The sequence below is a fragment of the Vicia villosa genome, linkage group LG3, assembly GCF_029867415.1.
Source record: "Vicia villosa cultivar HV-30 ecotype Madison, WI linkage group LG3, Vvil1.0, whole genome shotgun sequence".
Classification (NCBI taxonomy): Eukaryota; Viridiplantae; Streptophyta; class Magnoliopsida; order Fabales; family Fabaceae; genus Vicia; species Vicia villosa.
This window is the reverse complement of record NC_081182.1, coordinates 132,571,963-132,584,903: the sequence shown is the minus strand read 5'-3', so window position 1 is coordinate 132,584,903 and position 12,941 is coordinate 132,571,963. Positions and strand designations below refer to the sequence as shown.

Sequence of the window (12,941 nt, the reverse complement as noted above, 5' to 3'; positions counted from 1 at the left end):
TCTAAAATCACACTCACAGATGGTCAAGTTGTATCACCTAATCTAAACATACAACTAATCTCAGAAAATGTTTAATTATCAAGTTCTCAATGCTCACAGATGCAAATGTGCATTGAAGAACATATTTTAATACTCTTACAAGTTCATGTTACATCTATGCAACGAGAATAACACAAAAATAACAACGTCTTCAAGGGCTTCCAACATTTTTACCTAACAAAAAAGTAAGACCATTGTTCAAATTATGACAAATGACAAATGAGACTTAGATGTGTCAACACTACAGTCCATGTAGTATTAGATAACTTGTTATCATTAATATTATTTAATTCCTTGAACACGAAAAAGAGTAAAATAAGAAAGTGTCATAAAATCTATCTCAGGAGATGAAACAAAGTCTATAGTATAAAGTCTCAACAATTCTAGTACTTTATCAACCAGCTTTACACTGTGTTGGTTATAAAACTCTTTGTACTGCAGTAGAACAATCAATTTCAACATAAGAAAGTGTCATAGAATGATTACGCGGGTTATTATTAGTGTCACGAGATAGAGAGGGAGATAACCTGGAAGTTCAACCAGAGCCTTGGTGGAGTTTTTCTACTTAGAATACCATCAACATTGAGTACTAGAGACACGCCATCGTAGAAAATCGAACGAGAAAAAATAACCTGATTCACTGCAACATAGGATAAGATTAAGAACACGAACCTCAACTGTAAAATTTACAAGATGTCATATGTTTATAAGAAAGAATATCTTACTCGAGAGAACCAACCATAGTTCCTGCTACTATCAAAAAAATGGAACCGACCAAATATGTATCAATTTGAAGTATCGTGAAAAAGAATTTAGTAATCAATAAACACCACTACAAATATTTGAAGCTTACAATTCTGTCAATGTAGTGAGCTTGGCGAATGTAATTAACGGGTAGTTCTCCAGTAAAATTATCTTCTAAAGGTGCGTTTGGATGAAAAACACCAAGAGATCTAACGAATTCGCCAAACTCAATAACTCCGTTGTGCTTTATATCAAATAAGTCAAAAATCTATATTAAGAGAAATTATCAATTGTGAAAAAGCACAAGAAACCAAACAAGTTTATACCATATAAAGCATATGAATCAGTTATATATACTAATTACCCTGTCACCTCTTTTGAATGTTTGGCAAAGCATATATTAAATGACCTATTTTATAAATCGCGGTGTCGACGTGCAACTCCGACGAGTTGATTTAGAGCCAATTTCTTTGTCAATCGAACCTAGAACATATAACTGAAGGCATAATCAGACACAATGTAAATCACAAAGAATCACAGAGAAAAAATAGGAGGACTCACTTGCAAATCACTCTAATTCTTCAACAATCGGGAGAAACTCACCAAGAAAACTCTCCCTATCCTCTGCAAGATCTTCATCACCATTCTTTGAATCTTAAAACCGCAGAACCTTCATCACTCTCTATTTTCTACAAATTCTTCGATGCTTTTACACAGAACAAAAACTCAGAGCGTAGCTTTTACACAAGAATAGAAGAAAAACCCTAAATTTATAACCTAAAGCTATTCACAAACATTCCAACGTAGCTTTTTGACAAAAATTTCTAGAAAACCCTAAAATCTATCCATGTTCATTTATAGTCTTTGCAGACCCAGAGAATAAACCCTAAAACGAAAAGAAAGAAGAAGAGCTCGCCTGAAAAGCTTTCCACCGCCGCTCATCATCGTCACTTCCGCCGATTGAAGGTTGTTGTTGCTCGATTCGCTCTTCACATCGCGGAATCCTTGATTTTTTGGAGATTCTCCGTTATGATTTCCACTCGACCCCTTTCAGATTCGCCTCCTTCCATCCATTTCCTGCAATAAACGCACTCAGGTTAGAAAGGAGAAGGGAGAAAGGATTTCAAAAATGTAAACGAATTGGAGAATGAACCTAGGTGTGGCGGCGCCGCCGTCGTCTTCTTCATCGCTGCTGTGGAGATTCATCATCTCTGCGTTGGTTTTTGTGTTTATAGCCGCAGCGAATGCCGTCGGAGGCATGGCGGCGTGATGGCTGAAGGTTTTTTTGTTTGAAACTGAAGGAGAAGGTAAGAGAGGGAGGGAAGCGATGATATGGCAGTAAAAGAAGAAAGAAACTGAAACGTGTTAGGAATTGCTTTCTCAATTTTATTTTATTTTTTTTAATAGAAAACTTTATTTTATTTTTTTAATAAAAAATAATTAGAAAAGAAAAGAATAAAAAAGAGGGAAAGTGAAAATAAAAGAGGGAAAGTTTGGCGGGCTATAAAATTGTGGGCTTCGGCCATAGTTTGAAGTGAAACTTATAAGCCGCGGTTATTAACCGTGGTATAAACATGGTAATTTAAGAAAAGGCCACAGTTTCACAATCTGGGTTTAATATTTCAAAACATATTTCTACGGTTTGAAAACTCCGGCCAAAGCATATATGTAGCCACAGTTTTTGAGTTGTGGAAGAATTTAGCGTAGCCGTAGGCCATATTTCTTGTAGTGACTGTCTGTCATCTTTCTTTATTTTTTAGCCATAAACCTTAGCTTTATAATGCAAACCTTAGGAAAGGGTTGAGGGTGCCTAACACCTTCCCTCGACCTGAATATAGTATCTTACCCTGATCTCTTAACTGCGCGAGGTTTCCTATTCGCCTTGGTAGAATAGGTGACGACTCTAAACTAAATTTTTAGGGCAGGTTGCTACAGTTGGCGACTCTGTTGGGGATTAGTGATAACAAAACTGTAAATTATTATGCTCCTATAGGTTTGGCAGGGTTTAGGGTTTTTGGCGAAACATTTAGGTTTTGGCGAATTTTTAGGGTTTGGCTAGTTTGCCTAAATTAGGGTTTGGTTTAGGATTTAGGTTTTCCTTTTTTTTATTAAATATTTAAATTTTTATTTATTTATCTATTCATCTGCAATTTATTCATTCATTTACGTTCAACTTAATTAAATATTTTTATATTTGTTATTTTATTGTATTCTGTTGGGATATTATAAATTGCGTTAAACCTAAGCGTGGGAATTGTATTTAAGACCAGAGGGGAATTACATCGCCTACGAGTCTTATTATAATTCCACTCAGAGTGGGTTAGATATCCGGAAAGGTCTGATACGAGGCTCGACCTTGTTGAGGGCTGGACTTGGTATTTAGCTGATCTCTCTAGGAACCTACCCCTAAAATTCGAACCTCATGGATAAAATGAGTTGTTCTAAAATCCAAAGAGACAAAGAGTCTCGGCGGCTACGAACGACCCCATGAGACCTTCTAGAACATACCAATGGGAAGGGTAGGCACCCTAAGCCGTTACGTCGAACCTATGAACCCAGGGCTTATGTGCTTATTTGTGCAATTTATATACTGCGAATGTCTTGCGCTTTAATTTTGCAAGTATTCCTACGCGTTCCCTGGCCTGCAGGGACCCTATTTCCAAAACCATGTCCTTCCTACGAAGGACACTTTCATTTATGCACGTTGATTGGCCTCTCGATGGCCATGAGACCTAGTGTCTGTCATGAACGGTCACCCCGCGCCTGTATCTACGCATTCCCTAGCCTGTAGGGACTCTCCTTATATATCCTTGTATTCTTACAACCGCGTGTCCTTTCCACGAAGGACATATTCGTTTACGCACGTCGATTGGCATCTCGATGGCCATGCGATCTAGTGACTGTCTTGAACGGTCACTTCGTGCCTACATCTACGAGTTCCCTAGCTTGTAGGGATTCTATTTCTAGAATCGCGTCCTTCCCATGAAGGACACCTTTATTAGTGCATATCAATTGGCCTCTCGATGGCCATGCGATTCAGTGACTGTCTTGAACGGTCACCCCGTACTTACATCTATGCATTCCCTAGCCTATAGAGATTCCATTTCTAAATACGTATCCTTCCCACGAAGGACATCTACGTTTACGCACGTCAATTGGCCTCTCGATGGCCATGCGATCTAGTGACTGTCTTGAACGGTCACTTTGTGCCTACATCTACGAGTTCCCTAGCCCGTAGGGATTCTATTTTTAAAATTGCATCCTTCGTACGAAGGACATCTTTGTTAGCATACGTCGATTGGCCTCTCGATGGCCATGCGATTCAGTGACTATCTTGAACGGTCACTCCGTGCCTACATCTACACATTCCCTAGCCTGTAGGGATTATATTTCTAAAATCACATCCCTCATACGAAGGACAACTTCATTAGCATGCGTTCGATTGGCCTCTCGATGGCTATGAGATCTAGTGACTTTCCTGAACGGTCACTCCATGCTTGTTTCCGCGCACCCTCTAACTTGTAGGGTTTGGATTCCCATCTCTACATCTTTTATCCCTAGCCCGTAGGGCTTTCACTTCATCCGATATCGTCCTTAGATAAGTTGTGTTACACACAGAGAACCTTCCCACCAAGGACAACTTCATTGGTACACGTTGATTGGTCTCTCGATGGCCATGAGACTTGGTGACTGTCTTGAACGGTCACCAGCCGCTACCCTCTGCATACCCCCTAATCTAAGGGATCTCCATTGGCGTGTCATAACATCTATCTTGCAAGGATTTCACTAGGGTCTAATGTCGCCTCTAAGGCTTTCCCTAGGATTATACGTCGTACGTCTGCATTGCATACACGGAGTTATAATACAAGGAGTCTCTCACATACACATGCATTTGCATTTTCATGCATTCATACATTTACATTCGCATCTTCGCCCGCATCCACCCGTTCCGTGCTAGCTGATTTCCCGAGACTCGCAAAGAAAAATCCAAAGGATCATAAACTATGGAGAAAGGAGGATAAATCATCAAGAACGAACTGGGTCACACAAGGAGAAAAAGGATGTCTTTTACCATGCCAGCCGCATGTCCATGCCTTGTCGTAACAGGATTGCAAATACAACAAAGGTTATCATCGAGCAAGGATTAGTTCAACAAAGAAGTTCCCTCATAGATACACTCAAGATGTATCTAGCCATAAAGGGGTTCGTCTTAGAACATATCAAATTTACAAGGATGCTCTACGATAACCTGGGGGCAAGGGTTAGTCCAACTAGGGCAATATCTTGAACAAAGATGCATAAATACGATGGAGGGAAGGCGACATATGTCAACTCCACACCAAGGGACAAAAGGGCCATAGGTTTTCTTCATCAACCTACGAACACCAAAGGTAGCAATGGTGTGATACTATCCTTAAGAAAAGCAAAAGAGGTTTAGTCAAAGGAAACTCATGAAGTTCCGATACGACGAAAACCCACCGCTAACAATTTATTCCTGACAGGTTTCACGTGCCCAAGGAAAATTCGAGGTTACCCTTACTTCTACAAGTCCATGAACTAAGGAGTAAAACAAGGTCAATGGATTTACAAAGGAGATTGTCCCTGAGATTAATAGGTGTTTATCATGGCAGAACTTTGACCCCTATGATCGCTAAGTGTCACTCAGGATAAAAATTGTATCTTCGAATTAGCAATTCAAATGGGATGACCGCGCAGGTTTTGGAGTTAATTCATTCGCTCACTACTACGACTTTTCACTCGCACACTTCTATTCCATTTTCAATCTCAAATTTAGGATTATTAACAAACTTAAGGGAGAATGACGAATACAAATAACTAAGTCCAGCTAAACATATGCTTTCAAGGTAAGACCGAGCCGAGGATGTACAGGCATTGTTTCAATTCCCAAACAGTGGAGATATAAGGATGTTAATCCCTCATCACCCCCTCGAGCCAGGAGTTGGAGCTTGTTTCTACTTTTCAAATAAACCTTGATTTCAACCAGGGGCAGGGTAGATTTCGATTAATTCAATGGTGTATTTTGGTTGTCAAGAGAATCAGTCAATCCGAGCAGGGATCAAGCATAAGGATCAACCGAAGCAAAATTTCAAGCATATCTTCTTCCTCGCATTCATTCAAGAATGAGGGAGCAATGGAGATGACATTCACAACAATCTTCTTCCTCATCACATCATTCAAGATTGAGGAAGTATCAAAGTCGAAGCTTACAAATCAAAATCAACATGGCAGTCACAACATTCAATATCCAAGGATCAATATTTCCAAAGGAGCACTCAAAACAAAAAAAAAAAAGAAAAAAAGCCCGTTAAGTCAAAATGGAAAATTCCATAAAAGAAGACAAAAACGACTTAGGCAAAAATTAGGGCATCCCGATGGATCAAATTCAAAGGAATTGGTTCATGCAAAAGTAAGGGATAAAAACAAAGGCGAAATACAAAGGCTAAACCATCAAAGCTTCACATTAATGCTTGGATCTTCACAACATTTTCATTAATGCTTGGATCTCTACTAAGGCTTCTGCTTAACATCGAAACTAAAATGATTCTCTTACAAACAAAACACATTCATTGGATTAGGCGAACTTTAGGATCTGGAGAACATCAAGGAGAAAGGGGTGGGTTAAATAAATTTTTGAGCCGTATATCCGTTGTTTCTTAAAACCGTGAACCAGGCCAAGTTACAACATTCAAAAGTCCTAATTGAGGCAAGGTTAACCACGAAAGCATATTAAGCAGGATTTTGTTATACCGACTCCTAGGTTTGTTAAAACTTTTTCTAATCACTACGCTTCTTCAAGCATTCATTTCTAAATCATCCAGTCCTAATTCATAACGGACTTCGATTTCAAAACTTGCATACACATTGCATTGGAGTTACTTCTCAAATGGTACAACGTCATCTGCAAGTATACACTTAGCATCAAGGAGATCTCGAAATGGGTTAATCAAAGGTGATCCTTTCTAATAAAGACTCTGGAATGGGGGGAACCACATCAAGGGGGTTCTCCTAAACAGGGGCGAAATTTCAAGGGTTGCAGGGGCATACAATCAAAGATCCTATTTACTAGGGGGCATTCTTCCTAAGGTTCAATCGACTAGGGGGCACATCTCAAAGCAATAACAAACAGGGGCATGTCAAACATGGGAAGAATTCAAATACAAAGGATAGAACACTATGGATGGTCCTCCATATCCTAGAGATCAAGGGCACACCCTCCAATCTAAATGGCGAAGCATATGACCAGGTTATTTCTCGGGGCACTTCCTTCATGGCTTGGAGATCATAGGCATCTTTTCCCACTAAACATTGGGGCCTTGGATATCAAATCCATAAGGTAAACAATTCAAAAGGTTAAAGGTGTGGAGAACCTCGAAAGGTTAAAAGGCGTGGAGAACCTCAAAAGTTCAAAGGCGCGGAGTAATTCAAAGGGTCAAATCAGAGCAAGGCGCAAAGCATAAGATAAAGGCGTTCTTACACTTTACAACATCGAACCAATCTTTCTCCTAACTACAATCTTCAAAGTTCAAAAAAACAGGTATTGGGAAATCGCGCTAGCATCCAACAACCATCCAACATCGGCGAGCTATATACGCTTGGTTATCAACAACATATCATTGAGGCATCATGCAAATACACACAAATCATGCATTACATACATTGGTCGATACATTACACCACACCTTTTTTAGGTAGTCTTCTTTAAGACAAATCCCAGGGTCCTTTCTATGAACCTCTTCAGGTAGTCTTTTTAAGACATTACTGTTCTAAGAACCTTTCTAGGTAGTTTTCTCTAAGACAATCATCGTCATTTCAAAGAACCTTTTTAGGTAGTCTTTTTCAAGACATTCTACGAACCTTTTCAGGTAGCCTTCTCTAATACAGTCATCGTCATCTCCAAGAACCTTTTAGGGTAGTCTTCTTTAAGACAGTCCTTTTCTAAGAACTTTTCTAAGTAGTCTTCTCTAAGACAATCATCGTTATTTCCAAGAACCTTTTTAGGTTGTCTTCTTCAGGAAATTCTTTTTCTAAGTACCTTTTTAGGTAGCCTTCTTTAAAACAAATTGTCATCCTTTTCAGGAACCTCTTCAGGTGGTCTTCTTTAAGACATTCTACGAACCTTTCTAGGTGGTCTTTTCTAAGACATTCACTGTCCTCTCCAAGAACCTCTTTAGGTAGTCTTTGTAAAACATTTTCAGCCTTTCCAGGTGGTCTTCTTCAAGGAAAATTTCTATCTATTCTAAGAACCTTTCCAGGTAGTCTTCTTCAAGACAAATTTTCATATCCATTCCAGAAACCTTTTTAGGTAGTCTGATAGAACACATTACTTCGTTCCACTCGCTACATCAATCAACATATACATAAGCATAAGCATTACCCGCATACATAAACATTACCAAGCCAACATAAGCATAGATGTGGTGTAGGTGAAAATATGGAGTAAACAAGTTCAACGGGATCAATAAGGAGATAAAACCTTGGGATTGACACCAGCATCAACATACATACATACGCATTAGCATATGTATATCATCTAGTGCATTCAAATACTACAAAAGCCCAGTTTCCAACCCTCGTGTTGTGATTGGTGTATTTTCCGACCCACGTGTCGGGAGATTTCCAACCCTCGTGTTGTGATAGGTGTATTTTCCGACCCTTGAGTCGTGAATATTTGACATGCTATTTTCTCCGACCCTCGAGTCGTGAGTCTCCAAACAGGTGAATCTTTTTCATGTAGGTAAGTTTGTTAGAACTATAGCAAATGATTACTCTTATGCAGGTACGCTTGTCAGAACCATGGCAGGTAATTCCTTTGGTGCAAGTGAAATTTGTCCAAACCAGGGCAAATGATCCAAATGGTGTAGGTGAAATTTGTCCGAACCAGGGCAAATGATCCAAATGGTGTAGGTGAAATTTGTCCGAACCAGGGCAAATGATCCAAATGGTGCAGGTGAGTTTGCTATAACCCTAACAAAGGATCCTATTGGTGTAGGTGAGTTTGCTATAACCCTAGCAAATAATCCTAATGGTGCAGGTAAGTTTGCGATAACCCTCGCAAATGACCCTATTGGTGCAAGTGAGTTTGCGATAACCCTCGCAAATGATCCTAATGGTGCAGGTGAGTTTGCTATAAGCCTAGCAAAGGATCCTATTGGTGCAGGTGAGTTTGCTATAACCCTAGCAAATAATCCTAATGGTGCAGGTGAGTTTGCGATAACCCTCGCAAATGACCCTATTGGTGCAGGTGAGTTTGCGATAACCCTCGAAAATGATCCTAATGGTGCAAGTGAGATTGCTATAACCCTAGAAATAATCCTAATGGTGCATGTGAGTTTGTGATAACCCTCGCAAATAAGCCTATTGGTGCAGGTGAGTTTGCGATAACCCTCGCAAATGATCCTAATGGTGCAGGTGAGTTTGCTATAACCCTAGCAAATTATTCTAATGTTGCAGGTGAGTTTGCTATAACCATAGAAAATGATCCTATTGGTGCAGGTGAGTTTGCGATAACCCTCGCAAATGATCCTATTGGTGCAGGGGAGTTTGCTATAACCCTAGCAAATTATCCTAATGGTGCAGGTGAGCTTGTTAGAATCATAACAAGTGATCCCTCTTACAAGTCCTCGCTATGTAAGACTCAGGCTTTAGCAGGACGGTTCTTTTCTCTCACGCTCGAGCACAAGGTTTTACAAAAGGTTTCTTCAATTGGGTTTATCACGTGAGTCCCTCGGCAATGATATTCTCCAAAACATCATCAATAACAAACAAAGGTCTTATTTTTTCTTTTTCAGAATTACTAACATACTTCAACTAACAATCATGCATCATTCAACTAACATACCTCATTCATACATTATGCATATACATACATGGCTCTCATTTATTTTGAGAAGCTCACTGCATCAGGCATCACATGCATCATAACATTGCATAAAACTCAGGTTGCCTTTTTAGGCCGTGCTACAACCAAGACACCTGGTTCTTTCCAAGAAACATTTACTTCATAGTCAAAAAAGGGGTATTTACCTTGGGTGGCATCTCTAAGCCCATCTCCCACGGAATGTCTTCCCAACAGATGCAAATTTCAGGGCATTTTCAGTGTCCAATCATCTTCTACCTTTAGATCACGATAGGCAGACGTGCCTATCTAACTCTTCAGGTTTAAGAAGATTGAACAGGGGCAGGTGTCATACCCCAAAATTTGCCCGATCAAATCTACATCTGTTAATCCATCAAGATTCAAAATTAAGAGTCATGGGGTTTGACATTTCTATTGTCAAACCCGCTCTCTTATAAATCAGGTTGAGTTAAAACTAGGATGTAATTAACAGATGTTTATGACCCAAAAGTTGGGCCTAATTATTTTAAGGGTTTTATCATTTGTGGTGATACCTTGGGGTTTTACTAATATTTGTTTCGATTAATTTATTTTAATTAAGATTAATATAATTACATTGGGATTAGGTTTAGGATTTATTCTCTCGACTATTCGATTTAATTCATTTAATTAGTTTTAATTATATAAATCACAAAAACCCTAGATAGGTTACCCATGCATTAGGGTTTGCCCCAATCCCATTTGGGCAAAAAAAAATTCAATTGATTCTTGATTAATTTTAAATTTTCTCCTCGAACCGACTATACCTATTAGTCGCATTAGGCGAGAAATAATTTTGATCAAGTTAATTTATTTAAAAATATTAATTTAATCAATCCTTGAATAATTCTCTCCTCGACCCGACTAAAGCTATTAGTCGCATTAGACGAGAGATAGAAAATATATAATTTAAAATACATTTAATTTGCTGCCGGCAACGATCGATTATATCGATCTGAGTAACCAGTAATGCTCCATTAATCCGTTAGCTATAATGATCAAATCTATTGATCATCGCATCTAACGGTGACATATTAAACCAGGGTTGTACGCCCAAAACCTTCAAGACACACTAAACCACGATACTACGAATTTTTATCCTTTTCAATCAGGCAACTCAAAATGCCTTTCAAATCAAATTCAAAACTACGATAGGCCACTCAAAAAGCCTCTAAACAATTTCAAACCACAAAATTCTAATTCTAAGGCGTACAACCCTGTGCCCGAACTACGTTGACTCTGATTCTCCATAAGGAGATACGTAGGCACTTGGCAACAAGGCGAGTCCCCCTCTTCCAAACTCCAATCATGTTCAATATAATTAGCCTTTTAACTCTATTAATTGTCTGTCATCTTTCTTTATTTTTTAGCCATAAACCTTAGCTTTATAATGCAAACCTTAGGAAAGGGTTGAGGGTGCCTAACACCTTCCCTCGACCTGAATATAGTATCTTACCCTGATCTCTTAACTGCACGAGGTTTCCTATTCGCCTTGGTACAACAGGTGGCGACTCTAAACTAAATTTTTATGGCAGGTTGCTACACATTGATGTTTCAAATTCACTTCCCACTAGTCTATATCGAATCATACAGGTGCTTGGTAAGTCCTTTGGTCTTGAATGCCAATTCTTTGATGCTTAAGATGACTAGTTCTAAGATTCCCTTCAATGTACCTCAACAGCTTTCCCACTTCAATCATGGTCAGAACAATTGATGCAACAATCCAAAATAGTGTACAATTTCCCAACTAAGAACCTTGATAACGAACTACTTTACGTAAGGTCTTGTCAATGAAGAGTGATCTCTACGGTTAACCTGCAAATGTCGCACAAATTCCCTACACGCTTACAAGTGCATAATACTTGATCACAATAAGGCTACACCAAGTACAATCCTTTACTTTCCTTTAGCGTCCCCTGCATTTTAATTTAGACTTTTAATTATTGATTGATATTTGGTCATTTCATTCTTAATTTGTTAACATAATTTTTTCCTATATAATCTAAGAACTACATACTTTTAGAGGGACTAACTATTCACAAAAAACACACACGATCTCACATTTTCTCACTACTGTAGTTTCTCTAAGATTGGTATGCATTTAGGTAAAACATACTAGGGAAGATCATGTTGAAAGAAATGCAAGATGACCTAGCGTTCAGACTTCCACATGTCAAACAAGATGTCACAACATGTATGGTATGACATCCTTACTGCAGAAGTTGATCTGTCAAATGAATCAGGCATTTTTATTGCAACAGGAATCTTGTGTTTTAGCTACAGAATATTTGGGAGTAATCAATTAGCTGATGTATTATCGAAGATTGACTTAATCAAAAGATTTCCACACTTTCTATTATTGGAGACAATATATGAAAGTTTGGATTGAAGACTTATTGTAATACAGTGGGAGAACTAACTTTTTAAATTTGCGGATAGTAAGAGTCGCCACCGACTTTTATTTTATCCAATTAGGAAAGGCAAAAAGAACAGGAAAGACCTTTTGAAAATATTTTGAGTTTGGGAGGTAGGTTATACAAAGAGAAGATGCAAGCAACCTTTGTATCTATGGTTATCCATGGGCTCTTAATTGCTTAGCTCACTTTTGAATTGTTTGATTTTGTTGGAAAAAGTGTAGTGTGTGTTTAGAAAAACATTTAAAAAAGGGACTTTAACTTTGTAAATAAAGTGTAGCCTTTGAAATTGTTTTGAAAAGAGGTGTATGAAGTAATTTGAAACTTTGATTTGAGCAAGAAATTAGGAGTTACCTACCCTAAGTTCGTAAGGTCTATCTTGTTTTTAAAGACTTTCGTTTACGAGAAAGAGACTATCCACACCATTAGTTAGTGGGAAGTCCATTCATTGGATGTAAGGGACATCGAAGGGTCATCGAATAGTCATAGGGGATATCCAAACCATAAAGAGGGTAGGAAGTCCTATGCATTAAATGCGAATAGTCATAAAAGGCAACAAGTAAGGATACCCTAGCATTCAAAGGGACTATCATCATTTAATCGAGGGACAAGATCATTTATATCATAGGCAACATCGAAGGGGCCATGATCTTTAGATCGAAGGGACTATGATGATTTAAATTGGAGGCAACATTTGCTAAGGTATCCATGCGCTCGAGGAACTTGACTATTATTCGTTGAAAGGCAACATAAGAGAGGATTACCCTAAAGGTGAGTTTGTGAACAAAAGTGATTGATTTATTTAATCCTGAAAATTAGGGTTATTCTAATTTGATTTTATCTTGCCA

The 12,941-nt window shown here is 38.5% G+C and overlaps 1 long non-coding RNA gene across 7 annotated transcripts; it reads right to left on the bottom strand.

Moving 5' to 3' along the window:
* Positions 1-460: 460 nt before the first annotated feature.
* On the bottom strand, positions 461-2,139 carry LOC131656672 (uncharacterized). Of its 7 annotated transcripts, none has more exons than XR_009300245.1 (5): positions 1,937-2,139; positions 1,345-1,860; positions 893-1,279; positions 765-792; positions 463-679 (listed from the first exon to the last, which is right to left on the bottom strand). It is a non-coding gene; the product is annotated as an uncharacterized LOC131656672 (long non-coding RNA). The 7 variants fall into 7 exon arrangements; XR_009300246.1 differs by having other exon boundaries at positions 765-789; XR_009300243.1 differs by having other exon boundaries at positions 462-679; positions 765-1,279.
* Positions 2,140-12,941: the final 10,802 nt, after the last annotated feature.